General features: G+C 39.1%; 1 protein-coding gene across 2 annotated transcripts in view; it reads left to right on the forward strand.

Moving 5' to 3' along the window:
* The window catches only part of KCNMB2 (potassium calcium-activated channel subfamily M regulatory beta subunit 2), a 247,316-nt gene that overhangs the window by 183,645 nt on the left and 41,382 nt on the right, over positions 1 to 22,289 (forward strand). Inside the window, exon 1 of one of the 2 annotated variants that reach the window (XM_059064602.2) lies at positions 13,720 to 13,801. The exons of the other annotated variant lie outside the window; for it this stretch is intronic. The gene's annotated coding sequence lies outside the window, so the exon portion shown is untranslated. Of the gene's footprint in view, positions 1 to 13,719; positions 13,802 to 22,289 lie in introns of those variants that run through there. 2 annotated transcript variants of the gene reach the window in all.

Consider the following 22,289-nt stretch of genomic DNA (forward strand, 5'->3'; position numbering starts at 1 on the left):
CATGGTGATATAGGGATCTTGAGAAGGAAAGGAAAAGGAGATAGAGTTTTGGTATTGTTTTTTCCAAAAAAGAACATGAGGTAGGTGATTATGTTGTAATCTCATGGCATTATGTCAGTCTGTGGCAGCCACCTACAAAAGACACACTTCTCAGTCAACTCAGTTTTAAACTTTCCACTGATGGGGGCAATAGAATGACCTGTTAGCCATTCCAGTCTGAAGGGGAACTCCAACAGCACCTTATTCCTGGGTCTTGTACATGAAGGAGTTTAGTTGCAAACTTTGCCCCCATGGGCTCTGATCCGGGTTTCAGGAGTCACTGTGGAGGCTCTCCTTGTCATCCAGAGCACACTGCCCAGATGGACCCAGCTAGACTTTAGAGTCAGGTTTTCTAGTGAGAATCCTGACTTCACACTGCTCTTCAGACGGTGGGAATTTATCGGTCTCCTGCTTGGCAGAGCCTCATTAGGTAATGAGAGAGGGAGCAGTCCTAAAGAGATTAATAGTCAGTAATTCCCCAGTGTAACTTCCTCCTCCACTCCAGCAGACAAATTAATTCCCTGCCTCATGTAATGCTCATGTTCTTTTAAACTCTGGCTGCACCACCATGGCACTGTCGTCTCAATGGATCTATTGATACTTGTTATTTTAGGGAGGAATAGACCCATCTGCTTCAGGATAGAAAAGCATTACCAGCTATGCTGACTAGAAGCCCAGGCTAGTCTTGGATATCTCATTTGGACAACTCATGTAATAAACAGTTTGTACTTTTTTGCCTACCAGGAGCATGGAGGCCATTCACTTATTCCCCAGTCAATGTGCCAACAAATATTTACTCATTTTCTACTATGCTTCAGGCATGGTAGGTACTCTACAAGAGTAAGATTTCTTCTATGTCACAGGAAGACCAAAGCAAGGGGATACAAAGAATTAGTTTAGAAACAAATAGACATAATAATAATAATAATCTCTTCAAAATGAAAAGCATTTACAAGGTACTATTAAATAGATTATTTGCTCTAGAGTAACTGGAGACATGGTGAAGGTACCTGAAGGTACTATAGGAAAGAGAGGAAGAGGAATGTTCTTTTGGAGAGTATTCTAGTATTAAACTGCACATGTGTTTTATTGTGGGAGACAATAAGTCCCTGAGACTGGATCACTCAGGCCAAGTCTAAGTCACGTAAAATGATGTGCCACGGAGTTCAACCATAAAGCTAACCAATCGTTACCTCTATTGAGCTTGTACTGTGTATCCAGTGTTTCTCTCAGCCCTCACAGCAATCACTGGAAGTAAGAATCAGAGTTAATAGCTTTCTTTTGGTCCCCTACATTAGCATATGAACTAGTAGAAGCAAAGTTAAAATTCAACTAAAGCCCCAAATACATAAGCTAGCTCATATTGTAACCTTGCCAAAAGCCTACAGTCTTTATGGGGAGATGAGACCTACACACTTAGAAAACTAAAAATACAGGACAACGATGCTAAAGTGGTACATAGCTACAAAGATGAGTTTGTTCTTTTAAAGGTCAAGAGTTTTCCAGTGTATTATGGAAAAGGCATATTTACCACCCTTCAACATAAAACAAAATAAGGGTCAGAGGAGAACTATAAACATAGAGTGTTATAAATAGCAATGAATTCTAGTTTGGGGTAACCAGGAAAGGACATTTGAGCTTGCCTTGAAGAAAATCAAACATTTTAACAGGGAGAGAAGGAAAGGAATTTTTTCCAAGAAGGCAGGGTATGTGTCCTGGGGACATGAGAGCATATGATCCATTTCAGGAATAACAAGTAGCCCAGTGTGGCCACAGTGTAGTGGATTAATAAGGAAGTATGATGGGAGATGATATCCAAAGAACAGGTTGGGGCTCAATTGTGGAATGCATTGACCACCATGCTAAGAAGTTTATGGTCAACTTGGAGGCAGTTGGGTGCTATTAATGGCTTTCAACAGGAAGGGATATTATCAGATGTGCATTTTATAAATGTAACTTAGAGAATGGAAAACTGGAGGAAAGCCTGGAGAAAATACAGATCATAGGCTAGGATGTCAGTTAGGAACCTATTACAGTGGTGTAATCTGAGATACTAAAGTTAATAGAGTAGAAGGGAGGGGATATCTTTGAGAATCACTTAATGGGCAAGATTTAACCACAAAGTGAAGAAGAAGAGAAACTGAACATGAGGCTGTGTTGCCTAGCTTAGGTACTAGACAGAGTATAATGAGAGTAAAGGTAAAGTTAGTGAAGAATCAGTTTGGGATACAAAAGGTAACAGGTACATACATAGTCTTTTGGGGAAGAGATCACTGTGGGCTGAGCTAGCAATCAGAAGTCACCCAGAATTGGCCTAAATGGCATGACCCCATGAATGAGGGCAAGAAATAAGGGACTTTTTTTCTAGTTCTCCTACAGCTGAACTTGCATTTTATACTAAGTTTGATCAACTCTGGTCAGGTGCTTGCTCCCTATCTGTTATTGAACTCCAACAACAAAAGTAGAATGCTGAGATTTCTTTCCCCTGAAATGCTGAAAAGTGTCAATTGTAATCCTGTAGTAATAGTTATGCCTATAGCAAAAACAGTACTAACGACTTAAACTTGTAAAGTGCTTTACACATTTAAAATATTCTAACATTCATCACTCATTCATTCAACAGCCAACCACGGGAAGTGACTGTGAGGATTAAGAGTATGTGCTCTGGAGTTGGGCTGCCTGTGTTAGGCTCTGCCACACACTCACTGTGTGACCTTAGGCAGGTTACTTAACTCCTTTGTGCTATTTTCTCATCTCATCTATAAATGTGTATAATAGTAATGCTGTGATGATGACTGAGTGAGTTAACTCATGTAAGGCATTTAGAAGAATGCCTGGCACTAGTAAGTGTTCAATATACTGTCATTACTTTCCATAGGGCATGCTGATGAATGCTTTGAATAGTCAAGGAGTTTTTAAAGGCAGAGACTCCATCACGAAGGAGTGTAGACATTGTGAGGAGAGAATCAGAATATAGGTAATCTGTATTATTTTTAAAGTAAATCCTCAAGAACCCAGTTATTTATCTTTGTACATGATTCTACTACTCCTCTGTACTCATAACCACTAAAGTACTTAGCACTTAAGTATCCTAAGTACTTAGTACTTAGACTACTACCTGGAACAAAGTGGACACATCTAATAAATACTTGCTAATGAATTCATTATATGTTCAAAGAGAGATGCTAACAAAATGGCAGTAGAATTCAAAAAGAATGATTACCCTTTTGATGACCACAAAGGAAGCAGCTTCGTGCTGTGCTCAGATGAGTGAGATTTGATGTTATGCCATGTGTCCCCAAAACAGTCAGGAGATTAAGATAGAGTACATTCTATAATCTGCAGCTTACAGATGACACTTTGCTATGACAAAGCATGAAGGTGAAGTGATTTGTCCAAGGTCATACAACCACAAAGCAACATCACTGAGTTAGAAACAGAGTGTACCCAGCTTCCTGGCTGGTTCCATCTGTTTGGACCTGCATAGACACCGCAACTTCAGGGACAAGCTGATTAGCATGTTTTGGCCCTCATTCTACATTATTGGCTATAATCAGACCAACTGAAGGTCCTCTCCCATAGCCTCTGAGTAAATGGCCATTGTGTACCCCTTGTTCAGGCATCCGCTTTGAAGCCATCACTGATGATGCAATTAAAGCCCAGCACAGAGCAGATGGGCCATTTCCCCATTCTGGCTGGCACACATTAGGCTCGCTCTGCATCCCAGAGATGCTAACAACAGCAGGGAAGGGAAGCATGACCAACAGCTCAGAGAGCACCATTGCTGCTCACGCAGGCAATGTCAGCAACTCCTTCATCAGGGAGGCAGTGACAGGACACATGCTTGGGCACAGGCAAAGCAGGGGCACCCCGTAAATGCTCCATGAAAGAACCTGACATTTAGAAAAGAAAAAGGATTCAAAATAGTCATTATGATAAATACCATATTGTGAACTTCTTCACATTTATTTTACAGTTTAGCTTTACTTCTTTTCTATTACATATTGGGGCTGGAAAGCACCATCATCTTTTTAGGTTTGGACCCTCTAAAAAATTATAAGGTTTGAATTTTTGTTTAAAGCTTAATGTGGAATGGAAAAATGCATATTAGTATCTCAGAAATATTTTGTCTTTTGTTTGAGGTCATTTTAATACCAAAACATCAAAAATCTTTACCTCCAGTTAGATTACGACCACCTTTTTATATCAAGCAAGTAAAACAAAATGTCAATGTTGTTGCTGTGCTATTTTTGGTTTTACCCAAAGTACTTCAAAGATTAATTAATTTGCAACTACAGCACAATCTTCTTCCAAGTTTCATCCAACACTGTGGTTAAAGCTAGAGGAAGTCCTCAAAATTAGCCTCATACCTAAAGTATCATATTTCAGAACTTTAAGTGCAATTCATTCTGGGTGGTAGTCTGTCTTTCTTCCTCTGTTTTTCTCTACACCAACCAGTATTTGCTAAAGTTTCATCTGTAAGAAGAAAATATATTTAAGAAAAAGAGAGAAACAAAGACACTGGAAGAAAGAGTACAGAAACTAAGCAAGAATGGTGTAGGGTGGTTAGGCTTTGAAACTGGCTATAGTGCTATGCTGCTTTAAATAACAAATATAATCTCTAAATAAAAATATTTAAAATCCAAACACTTCCTTAGGGATATGTAACAAGTAGGAAAAATATGCAAATATTGGCCATCAAACAAAAGGATGTTCATAAAAAAGACATTCAGGGATTACTTATTTACTGCTCATACCATTTTCTGATCAAGATATCATCTAATAACTTGACTTACTAATTAGGATGTGTACCAGCTGAAATTCTGGGCTTTAGAGCCTTGGCATTAAGACATTGGGTGATTTCTTTAATCCCTGGAATTCAATGAAAATGGGAAGGTGTGAGACCTTCAAAGTAGTATACCTTTAATTACTCAGATACTTAAGCTGAGACATGGGCAGTTTCTCTGGGTCTGTATTAACTCTGAGTCTGAATGAGCTTTGACTTACTTTTAAAGAAAACCTTGCAGTTTGGACAGAGAAGCTAGAAACAAATCATGGTGAGTAATGCTCTTTGATTCCCATTCCTTGCCTCTATGATATCAGTGTTTTAAGACCATTTCCTATGGTGCTAAAGTACTATCACGTATTCTGCCCACGCCATCATCTAGAATATGCAACAGAAGTCCAAATATCATGTATTTAAAAGCACAGAAGAAATAAAATTATATTCACCCTATGCAATGCCATTTCCCCATAAATCTTTCTTAATGGATATTATTTACCTCAGTCAACATTTCATTATAGTCTGTGCACATCCTAATAGTTCTAGTTTTGATTCTGCAAAACAAGATATCTCTTCATGGGGGAAAGAGAGCTGTTTCAGGGCAAATATAGTCAATATGGCTTATCATTTTACCGTTTAGTACCCAATACCGACCACTTGTGTTACTGATCTGCAAAAGAAATCCAGCTCATCTGTGAAGAGTAGGATGTGTTACACCAGCACAGCACAATAGACAAACAGTTTCACATCCCTCATGTTTATGCATTCATTCAACAAGTATTCTTACTGAGAGCCTACTAGGTATGGGAAATGAATCAAGCACTGAAGAAAAGCTGTAAAAAATATAAACAAGATTCATAATGTGTTATTTTGACCCTTTGGTTGAGAGAGATGTGAGATGCACAATAAACAAATAAGAAATATATAAAGTCATTTCTGTTGTGAGAAGGACTATAAAGAAAAAAATTTCAATGGTAGAAAGTAATTAGGGAAAAGAGGAAAAGCAAGTGGGCCTCTTAGAAGGAGTGGTGATTCAAAGCCTCCCCAGGGACGTGATATTGATCAAACACAAAAAGATGAGAAGGATCGAACCAAGCCAAGAGCTGGGAATGGAGCAATCCAGGAAGAGAGGAAAGTATGTGCAAAGGCCCTGAGGAGACTTGGCATGTCCAGTGCGCCTGGATGGAGAAGAGTAGGACATAATAATGGTAGAGAGACCACACAGGGCCTACAAAGAGTTCAAATTTCAAGAGTAGTGGAAATCTATTAGAAGATTTAAAGCAAGGAAAGTTCTAGTCTAATTTCCCCTTTTAAAATATCTCTCTAACTGCTGTAAGGTGTAGATGGTGAGGGGAAAATCAAGGAAGCAGAGACACCAGCAATGAGGTTATTACTGCAGTCCAGATGAGAGAAATGTTGGTAGCTTAAACCAGGGTTGTAGTAGTAGAAACAGAAGAGAACTGTTAGACAGATATATTGAAAATAGAAACAATACAATGTGGAGATTATCTGGATGTGGGAAACCATGGTGAAGCAGAGAAAGGAATCGAAAGTTATTCTTACATTTTTGGCTTGAGAAACTGGAGTCTGGAGCTCAGGAGATAAGTCTAGAGATATAGATTTGGGAGTCACTTTGCTACAGATGGTATATAAAGCCATAGACCTGGATAAGGTCATCTAAGAAGCATAGACAAAGAAGAGAAGCCACTTCAACATTTGGAGAACAGGTAGAGACTGAAGAGGCACCTAAGAAAACTGAGAAGAAACAATTAGATGGAAGGAAAACCAAGAGCATGTGGTGTTATAGAATCTAAAAGAGGAGAGTTGCTCAGGAAATAAGTAGTCAACTACATTGAGTGCTGATAAGAGTTCAGGTGAATTTAGAATAAAGGCCTGTACATTGGATCTGGCACCTTAGAAATTATTACTGACCTTGACAAGAGGTTTCAGTGAGAGATGGGGATTAACATCCAATTGGAGTGTATGAAGACTGAATGGGAAATGAGGAAGAGAAGACCGTAGGTCTACCCAATTCATTTGAAAAGTTTTACTGTGAAGATGAGCAGAAGAATAAGGAGTTAACTAATGGGAGATGCAGGACCAAGAATTTTTGTTTTGTTTTAACATGGAAGATTCTAGAATCCTGCTAATTGGAGTGATCAAGTAAGAGGAAGGGAGGTGGAGGATAATTGAAGGAGAGAAATCTTTTCAAAGATAGGAGAGAAGAGGATCTTGAGTGAGAATGAAGGGGAAACTCTTGGATAGGAGCAGGGCAAACATTCCATGAGGAAAAACAGAAAAGGTGAGAACAGATGCCAGCAGATGTGTAGCTCTGTGGTGGAAAAGTCAAGATCATCAGTTAGGGAACTGGAAACTGTAGGAAGTTTGACAAGAGAGGTGAAGATCTGAATTGTTTCTAAGAGAGAGAAATTGAACTCACTAGGGAACTGTAAGTGGTGGCTGAATGCTGTTCGAAATTTAGTCATTAATTAATGTGAAACCAGTACATCAGGTTTTGTGATTTTCTTCAGTAAAGTTTGGCTGTCACTGTACAGGAACCGAAAAAATAGATAGCTGTTTTCACCCAACATTGAGGTTTAGTCTGACAAATACAATGAAGGGAAAGTGAGGCAAAGGAGCTAAAGGGTTCTACAGTGGGGGATACAGTGAAAGACCATGAAATCAATTTAGGTAACAACAGAGGTAAAGAGAAGAGGTGAGAGGTTGATGGATAATGTCATTGGGTAGGGGATTCAATAAGATCAAAAATTTGTTGCAGAGAGAACCTTGGAATAAATAAGCTTCAAAACAGCACTTATTGACCAGGGAGTAGGATGCTGAGTGTCCAGATTTCCGATACGCAATTACTGGTGCTGGTAAAATTAAGGGTGTGACTATAAGAGTCAGTGGCTGAGGTAGAGAGGAAGACTGTATCATACGTTTTGATTCTTAGCAATTTCTTGTAAGGAAATCAAGCCAAAAATCCCACTGTAGGGTGGTATTTGGAAGTAGGAAACTATGGGTCATGTTACACTTCTGCCATATTCTAGCAGCATGACTAGGAAATCCCCTTAGCACTTCAGTTTTATCATCTGAAAAATGGAACTAATAGTAACTAAGTCAACACTCACAAGGTTATTGTCACTTTGAAATAGAGTAACAGATATCAAATTCATTTTAAACTAGAAGATCACTGTAAAATGCACGTCATGATTGGGATTATTTTATAGGTAAGGAAACCAAGGCTCAAGAAAACTAAATGGTCAAGGTTTGACAGTAAATGAAGAATTAAATTCCCATTACTTGATTCACAGTCCAGTTCTCTTTCCATCAAACCATTTACCATTTTGCCAATCGAACACAAAATCTAACTCCCATTTGTTAAAAACAAACAATTTTGCATATCTGGATCTTTGTGCAAATAAACCCACTGAATTACGAACTGATTTTCCATGAATTGTCACCCAAAACACAGACATCCTTAATACCCAACCATTACAACACAGTACCTCCTAGGGTCAAGGAATGAGGATCAGAGCAACTATCTATCTTGAGTATTAATGCACAATGCAGATCCTCATAAGACTGCTGTGAATGCAAGAGCAAACTCCCACATTATCAATGCTGGGAGGTTTTCTGGGTTTGCCTTATCCAGAATGACATGCATATATTGAAGCTAAACTTTAACAAAAAACAAACAAACAAAGAATAAAATCTCTCTCCTGGCCCAGAGCATTGCATTAGCCACAGGATAAAATGGACATAGCAGTAAAGGGTGTTTAAATAGTTATTTATCTCACTCAGATAACTGAACCAGTGTGAGTTAACCGTAATACTTCGTGTGACCCCATGAAAATCAATCAACAAGAACAATAAACTAAATTTAGAACAGCAAGAAAAAGAAATAAGATATTTATTACTCTTCTCTCATGTCTGGAATGAATAATGTAGTACGGGAATGCTGACTAAATTACAGTGTGCGTACGTCCAACGAAAATTGTACTCTACTGCTTACAAATTACACTTTACTAATCAGGTAATGGGGTTGTGCCCTCTTGTAAAGTAGGCACCAAAAAAAAAATCTTCCCAGAGTGTGAGACTAGGGCTTGACCGCTGGAATCCACTCTTTCTTTCCTAAAGGGCACTGTTGTGGCTACTAGAGCCCCTCACAAGTGTTATCAACCATATGCTGGAAAGAGATGCCTGCCAACTGCCAATGACTCTAGCCCCCTTCTTAAGAGAGTGGCTAAGAGGAGACTCATCACAGCCTTGCTCATTTTCTGTTTAATAAAATAAAACCGCCTCCCATTTCTTGTTGACTTTTCACATTCTACCTTCTTTCATTTTTCTAAAGGGAGCATGAGACATGATAAGAAAAGGTCATTTACTTTAGTAAACAGGATTCAGCTTGCCTCCTACACAAACTGTCAGCAATTCTTCTCCCACAACCCCACCTCCTTCCTCTTCAGCCAATGCTGGGCAGGCTTCTAGAACAGCTCTGCCAGAATCCGTTTGGTGGTGTGTGTGTGTGTGTGTGTGTGTGTGTGTGTGTGTGTGTGTGTGTGTGTGTGTGTGTGTGTGTGTGTGTGTGTGTCTGGGTTTGGAGGCACAAGGCTGAAACTATAGCCTTTCTGGTTTTGTACAAGGCAATACTTTCATTAATCACTTGTCTGTTCCCTAGTCCCCAGAAAGAGCCCCTCAAAAATTCCTATTCTATACCTTCTCTCTGTTCGTCAGACCCTCAGTCCCATCTCTGCTCCCCTCACGTTTAATTAAATGCCCTTTCTCCCACTTCTATTGAGAAGATGGCAGTTCTAAGATACAGACTATCCTATCCTTCCTACCCCAATATACTATACTCTACCTTCCTTTGTCCCCTTCTCCTCCTTCCTTCTTTCTTCTCCAATACACCATCCCTACAATATACCTAATGCTTTTCTTCCTTTCCACATCTACCTCTGTATATCTTCACTCCTCTCTGCCTCTCCAAATGTTATTGAAACATAAAAATTCATCTCAAATCCCACCTCACATATAAAATCTTCCCTCACCTTCCCTGATATCACCCTCTTCTAGATTCCAATGAAAAATACTTTTTATAACAGTGATTTGGCAATTAATTTAACTGCCTTGTGACAACTGCACTATTACCTTGGATTGCTGTTTTATTTTCATATTTTGTTATTTTATTTTCATATTTTGTTATTTTATTTCTGCCATGTCTCTCCATATGTTGCAAAAAGAAATACAAACCAAAGTCTTAAAAAGTAATTATTTGTGTAAAACTCTTGAAGAAACGTCAAAGGTGGGAACTTACTGTACAAGGAGTCAGTGCCTCAAATATCCTCTTCATCCATCTACAACCCTTGTGAGTGGGACTAGAGATTAGGTGTTATTTTCAGATTTAGGATCAGGGGCCACAGCCAGGACCACTGTTCTCCATCCACCTTCTCTCCCTCCTCACCCACAAAATCTCAGTCAAGACCAAACTGATGATCTATGACCCAGTGCCTAAGGCTGTATGCAGGTTTGTGCCTCTTTAGCCCTGAGAAGATACACTCCTTACACACACACACACACACACACACACACACACACACACACACACTCCACGTTGGGCCAATCCATCAGACAAGGCTTTTGTCCAGACACTTTCTCCTTTGATCTGATCATTTGCCTCACCTCAGGCTGCAGTGTCCACACTCAATTTGGCTGATGACCAGTCTGGCTCTTGCCAAGTCTCTTTTCCCAGGGAAGATATCCTCCTCCATTATCCACTGCATGCAGATGGGAATCTAAGTACAGACAGATTCCTCCAGAACAATTTATTCAAAGATTCTTTCAGCAACCCTTTATTAAGCATCTGCTCTGTCCTGGACCTCAAACCTTGATGTATGGGCCATCTTGCTTCCCTACGACCATGGCAGCCTCTCTCCTAAGCCCAGTTTTCCCCAATCCCTGTGCTGCCTTGGTTCATGAGTTTCTGCCTGACCCTGCTTCCTGTCCTTCACCAACTCCATAGATCGAGATCACCACACACATCGCAGACCAGTTTACTTGCCACCATTTTTTCCATCTTGCAAATTTCAGCACCATTAAGAATTTTAAAGCCGTAAAATCTTGAGAGCAGTTTGAAGACTATACACTGTTCTCTAAACAGTGACCTCAAATTAAAGAAAGAATACATAAATGGTTCGATAAAATGTATATTCGGTATTTGTTTTGTTTTGTTTTCTGTAATATACATTACCGAAAGTAGAACTTGACAGAATTTTCTCAGCTGTCAAGGTCTCTTGGGTTCCTGGACCCACTTTCCACATGGGGGAGTGGGGGGGGGGCTTCCCACACAATGCCAAGCAGTTTTGGACACCAGCAGGGTGTCCCACAATTCAGCTCAATTCTGACACTATTTACCCGGAGATAGCATCAGATTTCATGGGTTAAGAGTTCAGTCCTACAAGACTGCCCCCCACCTTCAGATGCCACTCACAAACCTCTGCTTCTGACAGACCAGCTACAGAATGGAGGTTCCAATGACCCCCTCCTTGGCAACTCAATACAGACTCCAGTTGCAGACTCAGGCGGTTACCTGTACTTCTGACTAACTGGCTATAAATCAGAGGTTCCCAAGACCCCCTCTGTGGGTTCATCAGAGAAACATTTTACTTACTAGATCCTAGTTTATTGTCAAAGGATATAACTCAGGAACAGCCAGATGGAAGAGACACATAGGGCAAGGTATGGGGAAAGGGCGTGGAGCTTCCATACCCTCTCCAGGCTTGCCACTCTCCCCAGTCTCCATGTGTTCACCAATCCAGAATTTCTCCAAACCCCATTCTTTTGGGGTTTTATGGAGGCTTCATTACATAGGCATGATTGATTAAATCATTGGCCATTGGCAACTGATCCAACCTCTAATCCCCTCTCTTCTCCCTGGAGGTCAGGGAGGTAAGACTGAAATTTCCAACCCTCTAATAACAGAGTTGGCAACCAGTCCCTATCCTCAGGTGCTTTCCAAAAGTCATCTTGTTAACATAATGAGAAAACATAACATAACCCTTAGGAAATACCAAGGGTTTTAGGAGCTCTGTGCCCGAACAGGAAGGAGATCAAATATGTGCTTTATATTATAAATCACAGTATCACACAAGACTAGTCAGAAACAGAATGTAAAGCACTGCGGGAGGAATGGATTTTAAAAGGGCAAGAAGCATTGCTCTCAGGATACCTGCTTTGCCATTTTACTTCTCTAAAGGAGCTCTGCCTTTACTAAGGAGAAGCAAAGAGCGTGTACTTCTTAGGCAGCAGTTCTGTGTTTTCTCCTCACTTATCCGACTGACCTGTGTCTTAATTTCCCTCACATAAACAAGGAGAATAATAAAAGAGCCCCATCTCTAGCTCACAGAGCAAATAAAAAACTAAGCCAGACTCATCAATTCAGTGTTTCTAATTTTCACACATTTATTTTCGCACGAGTGAAGCCTGAAAGGGGAGGACGCCCAGTGATGTACTAACATTGAACAGTAAAGTGACAGCAATATCCAAAATTTCCCAGAGGGACTCGCTAATGTTCAAAGTAAAACAAACCTAACAACACCACCGATCCCTCCCCTTAGGAAGAAATCGTTATATTTACACAATCTGTGAACATTAAACAGACCTGCAGAATAATGCTGAAAGGTAGCATGCTGCTTGCAGTGCAAAGACTCCTTCGGTTTTCCAAATGGGCCTTCCTTAATTGACCTTATCAATTTAACTTTTCACCCCTGGCATGTATGGTCTCTAATTTACCTTGAATTCATTGAAACCATTTGATTTTTTGACGATTTTTTTCCCATTACGGAATGTATCATGTAAATGTATTTTCAGGTTCACTAAGAGTAGAGAAGGCTTGCACTGCTTAATGAAAGTACATTTTACTATGTCCTGCATTTATCCCTGAACGCCCGTTTCTTATATCAGTTCATAGAGAAATGGAGAAGACCAGCGCCTCCCTGCTGGGGTGGGATAGAAACAGGGTCTGATCCAGCTGAAGACCCTGAAAGATGGTGCAGTTTATGCAAGGCATGAGATCCAGTATATAGTGAAAATAATAACTATGGTGAGAGGCAACAAATACAACCAGTAGGATATCCCAAAATGTTAATAGAGCATGAGAATTACAGATCCATGGTTAGCAATGATACCTAGAAGTCCAGGCAGGAAGGCAGGAAGTACAGAAACATTTGATTTGGTAAAAATGTTGTTTCTCCCCAAATTAATCCAAAAATTCAGAGAAATTCCTATCAAAATCCTAAGATTTATTTTAAATCCTAAGATTCTTAAAACATAAATTTGGCAAGCTGTTTCTAAAGTTTATCTGGAAAAATAAATACTAAAGAATAGCCAAGAAATTTTTGGTGGGAAAAAAAATTGATGTACTAGTTCTTACACATATTAAACTATACTGTAAAGCTAATTAACAAAACTTTATTGATGCCAGAATAAGAAAATTATATAAATGGTCCAGACTACAATTTAGAAGCAGATCCATATATTATATAAAATTTAGTCTCTGATCAATTAGCATTTAACAGAAAAACATCTGACTGTAACTCAGTCAGTAGGTTATACAATTTATTGTCCAAATCAGGATAATTTGAGAGTGAAAGGAAGTACCAGTGAGATGCCGGGATGACCGCCAAAAATTGGACTGCCCTCTGCAAATCCAGACACATGGTTATGGAGTTAAAGATAAAGTTGTCCCTGCATAATTATTAATAGCTCCCTATTCATTCTCAAAGGTGTTCCAATTTGGACAGTATGTAATAAAAAAAATTTTTTTTATAAATAAATAAATAATAAATTTTTAAAATCCTATGGCTGCTCTAGTTCTAGGGTCCTGGTCACCAGGCAGGTATTCAAGAACCAAGCTCCAGGCTCTGAGAGAAGCTGTGACGAGAAGAAGGCAGATCCCCAATTCTCATGCAGGAACATAAGGTAATATTTAGATTACATCTATAAGAATTGGGGGATAGCAATCAAGGCAGAATTCTAGTTTTGATGACTCAGAAATACAGGAGACAGAGCACCAAGGATACTTGAGATTGAATGCCAAAGTTCTGATCAGGAGGGGCTGCCTCAAGTCAGGAGAGGCCAGAAGGTAAAGACCACGGTTGGCATTGTGCAGGGCCTAGCACAGTTTTTACTTAATTACTTTTATTTACTTTATAAATATCACACACTTTTAGTGAAATTTTTGAGACAGATTGGTCATTATTTTTATCAATTAAAAAAAACCCTCCATAAAATGTTTCTCAGTTAAAAGCTACAGGGGTTAAAATAAAATATGTAAAGGGGTTGCAGAGGGCTGACAAGCTTTCCAAGAGTGGCCATACATGTGTTATTATCACTGAAATTTATAGGCAACATTTATTGCTAGACACTTTACATACATTATGTTATTTAGCCATAACCAGCACTCCAAGTTGATTTTGTTAGCTTCATCTAACAGAGTAAGCTAAGGCTTCCCAAAAAGATACCTAGGTGGCAGAGTCAGAACCCAGTCTGTTTGGCTCTTATTGGTACCAAGGTTACTCTTTGGGTAGATAAACAGAGATGCCTAAAAACACAGGGTAAGTTCAACTGACACTTACTATTGGAAAAAAACAATTACACAAAATCTAGTCAGAGATTTTAAGAGCAAAGAGAGTCATTAAATTACAATTATCTGTTTGCTTGATAATTTATGTGTTTACCTGTAAGAGCAAAATTGCATATTAATCTTAGAATCATCCTTGCCTCCTCTAGTTTCACGCACTTTGCAATCCACTCTCAGCAAATTCTGTCAGCTCTACCTTCAAAACATTTTCAGCCCTTCCACTGCTACCGTACTGGTCCACAAATCTATCCTCTCTTGTCTCGACTGTTTCTACAACCTCAAAACAGGACTCCCTGCTTCAGTCCTTGCCCTCTGCAGTCTGTTCTCAACACAGCAGGCAGAGTGGTTCCAGTAAAGTCTACGTTAATCATGTCTCGCCAGTGCTCGAAGTCCTGTAATGACTCCCCATTTCACTCAGAGCAAAAGCCAAGTTCTGACCACTGCCTACGAGCCCCATTGTGATCTGCTGCCTCCCTAACTTTCTAACTCACCTCCAACCATATCCCCCCAACTCGCTTTGTCTCCTCTCTGTTCCTCAAAAACAATAGTACACGATCACCTCAGCCTGTTTACACTTGCCATTCTCCTGCCTTGGATGTGAAATCTCTTATCTCTCACCACTGGCTAAATCCTTTACCACCTCAAGTTTTCACCAACATGTCAGTTTATCAGTGAGGTTTCCCTGGCTGCTGTAAATGAGTTATCAACCTCTTCATCCCACAGCATCACCCGCCTTACCCTGTGGAACATTCTCCCAGGCTCTTATCACTGACATGATATAGGTACAGTCTTATTTGTCTTACCTCTTTATCCCCATTTGAATGTATTAGGTTGAGTAATATGAAATTACCATTTGCATAGGTTAAAAATGATCAACTATCTACAGTTTCATCTGGTTTAATTTAGAATCTTTATGAGGATCTGTTTTATCTCTTCTAAATTTCCTTATGCAGATAATAATGCCTTGCATATAAATAACAAGTGTTTTGATTTATTGTTTAAATCAAGTGTTTTGATTTATTGTTTAACAACAATAAATATTTGTCAAAAAATGATTTATTTGAGGCAAAATTTAAAGAACTAGAGCATACAGGAGTACTCAAGTGTCTTATCTAACTGGCAGTAATCACTTTCCATCTCAGCTCAGTTTGGTCCTCGGGTAATCTCATGTGCCCACCCAAGCAGGGAGGTGGTCTGCCCTGAACTCCCCTCGTGGTTTCTTTGGAGCTCAAAGCCAGAGGTAGCCATACCACTTGCCTTGTCACTTCAAAGACTTCAAAGCTCTGAGCTCTGTTGACAGTTTCAGAAAGAGAAGGTATCTATTATTTTTTGCTGCTGATTCCCCTTGGCTTTTCAAAACTTGCAAAAGGGAAACCTGGCATAGGCAAGGGCATCTTCAGGTTCCAGGCAGGCTTCCAGATCAACCAGTCATGCCTGCTCTTCTGAGTTAGGAACAGGAACAAGATAAAAGGCCTAGAGTCTTCCATTTCTTTTTTTTTTTTTTGCGGTACGCGGGCCTCTCACTGTTGTGGCCTCCCCCGTTGCGGAGCACAGGCTCCGGACGCGCAGGCTCAGAGGCCATGGCTCATGGGCCCAGCCGCTCCGCAGCATGTGGGATCCTCCCAGACCGGGGCACGAACCCGCGTCCCCTGCATCGGCAGGCGGACTCAACCACTGCGCCACCAGGGAAGCCCGAGTCTTCCATTTCTGCTCCCTTCTTTGCTCAAGGCTTAGAGATTCCTGATTTCCAGTCTTAATACTTATGAAACACATTTTACTTCCTCTCTTATTTCCTTTTATTTATTCTCAGCAATTTACTCCTCTCTTCGCTTTCCTACTCATCAATATGACCTTTACATATTTGCATGGGTGATTACTTCTTTATAGTAGTAAAAGCTCAATAATCTCAGGCCACTTTTCCCCCCTTTTTGAATTTGAGTTCAGAATAATTAAATAGGCTTCACCCCTTTGTTCAGGCAAATGTATTTTTAACAGAACAGAACACTCTAACATTCAGAACGTGATCATAACTGGATGCAGTGAGGAGAATGTGCATGTCTTGGAAATGACTACAATGCATGTTCACTGCCTTTTTCTCCTCACTCTTCTCACTAATCCATTCTCCAGACCAATTTCCCCTTTTTGGACTCTAGAAATTCACTGGGCACATTCGTCTGAAAGTTTATGATACCTCATTTTCTTTTACTGAAATAATTGCTCAGCTGCAAGTGGTGAGGAGTTCCTCATTCACCGGTTCTCGTTTACAGAGAGAAAGCCATCTTCATTTCAGCTACAGAGCAAATGTTCAGTGTGCCCCTATTCAAAAACATTAACTCAACTTTTTTAGGGTAGGATTTTCTGCTTCAGTTAGAGTCCTAGCCTTCACTGCTACACCTTTCCTTCAGACTGAGCCTTGGGAAGATAGAGTGCAAAAGACATAAGGATGAGCAGGATAAGAAACAGATCTCCAGAGCACTTACTATGTCTTTCTTAGTCCATTCAGGCTGCTATAACAGAATACCACAAATTGAATGGCTCATAAAGAACAGAAATTTATTTCTCATGTTCTGGAGGCTGGGAAGTCCAAGATCAAGGCACCACCATATTCGGTGTCTAGTGAGGATCCACTTGCTGATAAATAGATGGTCCATCTACTCATTTTGTCCCCACATGGCAGAAGAGTTGAGGGCGTTCTCTAAGGTCTCTTTTGCAAGGGCACTAATCCCATTCATGAGGCCTCCACCCTATGACTTAACCACCTCCCAAAGGTCCCATCTCCTAATATCATCACCTTTAGAGTTAGGATTTCAAGTTATGAAAGTTATGATAGGGGGACAAAAACAGTCAAACCACAACAATGTCTCAGGTCCCTGTTCCATAGATCCCCTTGTTTCCATCTCACACTATTGAGAAATTGGTTATATCTGGAGAGTCTGAGGAAGAAAAGACCTGGGGAATAAGATGGTTCAAGACAGTGGCTTTGTGAGAAGCTATACAGAGAGGAACTCTAATCCATTGTGGAACTTTAAGTCCTCTGCTCTCATTTATATTACAGGAGCAGTGTGGGCAAGAATTACTTCTAGAAGTGCTAGAGCTTCCTTTTTCTCCACTCAAACTTGGAACAACTTTACCATCCTTCTCTCCCCCATTGTCATTAAGGTCATATCCAAAATCAGCAGACAGTAGGGATAATAGCTCAAAACTATACCAACAGTTTGTCATTTTAAAACTTAGGGCAGTTTTAAAGGTCAAATGTGTGTTCCTTTTAACTACCATCTCAGTATTTTCCTTGTCTCTTTGACCTTAATTTTAACTAGAAGCTCTTCTCTAAGGTAACAAGATTTCAACTTCCAGAGGCTAACAGGTCTTTCAGAACCATCCTCATACAAATGCAGGTAATAGCACTGCTTTCTGAACCAGGCTCACTTTTCTCTCTGCCATGTAATATTTGCAGCCTGATTCCAGAAATGTATCCAAAGTTCAAAGACATATCGTAGCATATTTGACTTTCTGGAGCAAGAACTAATATGCAATTCACACAAGAACAAGCAGGCTACTAAAGATGGTCGGAAGTTCACCAATTAATATTTGTTGCCAATTTACCAAGTTCATTGTTATGTTTAAGCACTTGATTTTTTTTAAGACTTCCCATACTCCTAATACTGGTCAAAAACAGGGAATTAAGCTCTCACATTTAGTGTGGTATCTGATACCTAGTACATTCCTAACAAATATTTATAAATGAAGGTTTTCATTTCAATAAATGAAAAACTGTTTAAAAGATAAAGAAAAGGAGAATACCTTTTTAGAGAGGATGTTGAGGAAGAATGACCTAAGACTTATATACTAGATAAAATAGCACTTTAACTCTTACTTTACTGAAACCTAAATTTCCTGTATTTCATACTAAAATATTAGATTCTTAAAATAGAAATTCTTTTTCTTGAGAGATAATCACTTACCATCATCAGACATATCATTTACACCAAATGGTCACCCTGCTAGAGTATTTGGGGAACATTTTGAAATGATGAATAAGGCTCTTGTCAAACATGTTATTCCTTAAGTAAATACAAATTCATTTATAATTGACAAGGTAATAAAGAAAATTAGAATCATTTTGCTTGAGTTTTGACACACGCAGACATCAAGGGCAGCTCAGGGACTTTATCCTCCGGGGCTCCCAAGAACAAAAGCCAAACCTCAGCGTGTTGTCTACACCTGCCCTTCCTTCTGAGTCCTTGCACACATCCACTGCCTGCAGCCCTTTCCCCTGGGTGTTTTGCTTAGAGTTTTCTTTATCCTTCTCAATCCTTCTTCCCTTTCCCCCTAAATCCATTCGCCCCACCCCTTTCCCAGAGCACCACTCCTTTCCCTGTATTCCCCACTGCAGTTAATGATGCCACCATCCACACAGTCCCCAGTGAGAAACCTGGACATTGTTTTCAAATCCTCTTACCATCACCTTTTCTCCCTTTAATCCAATCAGCCATCAAATCTTGACCTCACATCTTCCAAACACTGCCTGGATCTCTTAATTCTCTGTTGTCCCCACTTCCTTCAGCTCTGGCTTGGATTACTGCCATCACCATCTAATTTCCTGCTTATTGTTTTGTCCTGCTTAATTTAATCTCAACACTACCTTCAGAATAATATTTCAAATATATAAATACGATCATGTTGCTTGCTTAAAAAATGTACAATGAATTACAAAATTAAAAGATTTTTTAAATGCATAATAGAACTCCATCATCTTCAAGATAAAGCCCAGGACCTCTTCACGGCCTTTGCAAAGCAGGTGTGGAATTCCAGGATCTGACTTGACTTTCAATTTCCTATATGTACCACAGTCAACCAAACCAGCCAGGAATGTTAATGTGATCTCGGGATACATAAATGGAAGGAAGTTATAGTTTTGCCATCCTCAGCACTAATCAGATGACACTAGAAGTACTATATTCAGAAAAACAGAATTTTACGTTGTTTAAGAGTGCAGCCTCTGAATGTAGGCTGCCAAAAGTCATATCCTGTCTCCTCTACTTTCCAGCTCTGTGACTTTGGGCAAATTATTTAATGTCCTTATGCTTTAGTTTCCTCATCAGTAAGATAGGAATGATAAGAGTACCTGTCTTATAGAGATTTTGTGGCAACTAAATTAATTAAAACATATACAGCATTATTAAATAATAAATTTTACTAGTATTATGTCCATGGTACTTTAGGAGAGACATTAACCAACGGAGCATGGCCTGAGGAAATGACTAGAATAAGAAATTGAGATCATGTTATGTGAAGAACAGTTGGATAACATGTAGTTCATAGTGAAGAAGTGTTGGCAGATAATACAGCTGTGCTAAAACATCTGGAAAACAATCCAGAATGTAGAATCAGGAGCAATAGTGAAACTCTATGAAGATAGATTCCAGTTCAAATTATGGAAACATTTTCCATTAGATAGAAACATCCAAAAAGAGGAGGAAGGGTCTTATAATTTAATCATTAGTTTTCAGCCAGCATGACAAGACACACTATGCAGTGATTGATTATGAATTGCACAGTGTTATAGTTGGTGCATAACTGGGAGTCTATGCTGCAGCCTGACCTTCAGAACTCGGTAATGCCCATGGAGTGGTATGCAAGAAAATGTATGTCATGAAGGGGAAAGGATCAAGAATCACTGCTTTGAAAGAGAGGGTCATCTTATGTTGATACTTGAGAAGCAAAAGAAAAGTGCAGTGATGAATCTCACTGCACCAATTATCAACTCCTCCCAGATTTGGTTTTCACGGCTCTTCATACTACAGCTATATAACATGGACCCTCTACTTCAAGAACTTCCAATCTTTCACCCAACCACCACATACTAGGCTCACATCAGTGAGCCTCTTCAATTGTCCTTTTCAGAAAGTCTTCCTAACATTCTTCCTCTTCTTTGGTTGTCAATTTCCCCTCCTCCAGTTGTTGGAGGTAGATATTACAACCTTCATTTTTACAGATACGGAAGTTGAGATTCAGAAGGGTTAATTAACTCATTCCATGTCACAGAGCAAGGAAGGAATGAAAGTGAGAGGTAAAAGCTATTCCATCTGCCTCCTTGATCCATGCTGCCTCTTTCCAATTTAGGGATAGACAGGAGGGTTGAAGAATAAATAGGATTCCAAATTCTGTCAGTCACTCATCTTCTTAGGTGGTTTATCTTAGTCCCATACATTCTTCGTACCTAATGTAGAACCCAAGATCTTATATGCTATAAAACGTAAGAGATGTGAGCTCTTTAATCAAACTCTTCCAAGGTATTTATATATTTATGGGGTTTTCTCAGTAACTAAATCATCATCACATCAAGCATTTTCCAGACAATAGTGAAAACTTAGGCTTAAAAGAGGACTAAATATCTAGTTTACTATTTCTACGATCTTTCACCATAGAATCTAAGCAGTTTGAATAGGTTCTTCTTCAACCTGTATCCATCAAAAACGAATCACTACTCCTATTGCTGAAGTTTTTCTTTTTTCCTTTCATCTTTAAGTACACGCCCTTCCACTAGGCCAAAGCAGGACTTAGACTCTTAAATATCTTTTCCTTTGTTTGCTTCATGCCTTTTGCATTGTAAAAACTTACTTTTACAATTAGAGCCATTTGCCTTTTACCTGCAGCCTTAAAAACCTACCCAAGAAAACCAAAATACACCGTGTCAATATTGGTGTAGGGTCTAGAATATCTCTGATAGCTCTTCCACCTTTAAAATGCCAGTATTCAATGACTTCTCTGAATTCTGTCTCAAATCCCTTCAGTGAAAATAATGGTCTTAATTTGGCATATTAGATATTTTAGAATACATAGGTAAATAAATATTTATTTATAAACGTATAAATAGCTGCCAATAATGTCAAATTCATTATTTTAATTAACCCTCACAAAAAATTTTGAAGGTTGCATTAATATTCCCACTTTATAGATAAGGAGATTGAGACTCAGAGAAGTTAATTAGCTTTCATCCAATGTAATACTGATAGAAAAAGAGCAGAAATGGAGCTTGAACTCAGTTTGTTCTGCTTCCAGAGTTCATGATTTCTTTTTATTTAAAAGTTTGCTTTATATTCTTTTATTTTTTTAATTTTTACTGGAGTATAATTGATTTACAATCTTGTGTTAGTTTTGGGCATACAGCAAAGTGAATCAGTTATACATGTACATATATCCACTCTTTTCTTTCCTTCTGAATTTTTAATTTATTTTTAATGGATAAAACAGTTATGATCCAGGACTTCCCTGGTGGTCCAGTGGTTAAGACTTTGCCTTCCAATGCAGGGGGTGCAGGTTCGATCCCTGGTTGGGGAGCTAAGATCCCACATGCCTCGTGACCAAAAACTCAAAACATAAAACAGAAGCAATATTGTAACAAGTTCAATAAGACTTTAAAAATGGTCCATGTCAAAAAAAAAACTTCAAAAATAAAAGAAAAATTTTAGAACAGTTATGATCCAAAATTTTTAAAAGTACAAAGCAGTATGCAGTGAAAAGTCCCCCACTGCAACATCCTTCCCAGCCGCTCAATTCTCCTTCTCAGAATCAATGAGCAATTCCTAGTATATTCTTCCACAACGTATTTTTATGCAACTACAAACAAATGTTTTACATTTTCCTTTTTTTAATTCAAATACTAATGCACTGTTCAAACTCTTATGCACCTAAAATAGAGATTGGAAGCAAATCTTAAAATTAAACACACATAAAAAAAACAATAAAATAACTCTATCTCAGATTGCTATCATATCAGTACAGAGAAAGAAGGAATTTCACTAACTTATAAACCCAGTATATTCT

Source organism: Kogia breviceps, chromosome 5 (assembly GCF_026419965.1).
Source record: "Kogia breviceps isolate mKogBre1 chromosome 5, mKogBre1 haplotype 1, whole genome shotgun sequence".
In the NCBI taxonomy this organism is placed as follows: domain Eukaryota; kingdom Metazoa; phylum Chordata; class Mammalia; order Artiodactyla; family Physeteridae; genus Kogia; species Kogia breviceps.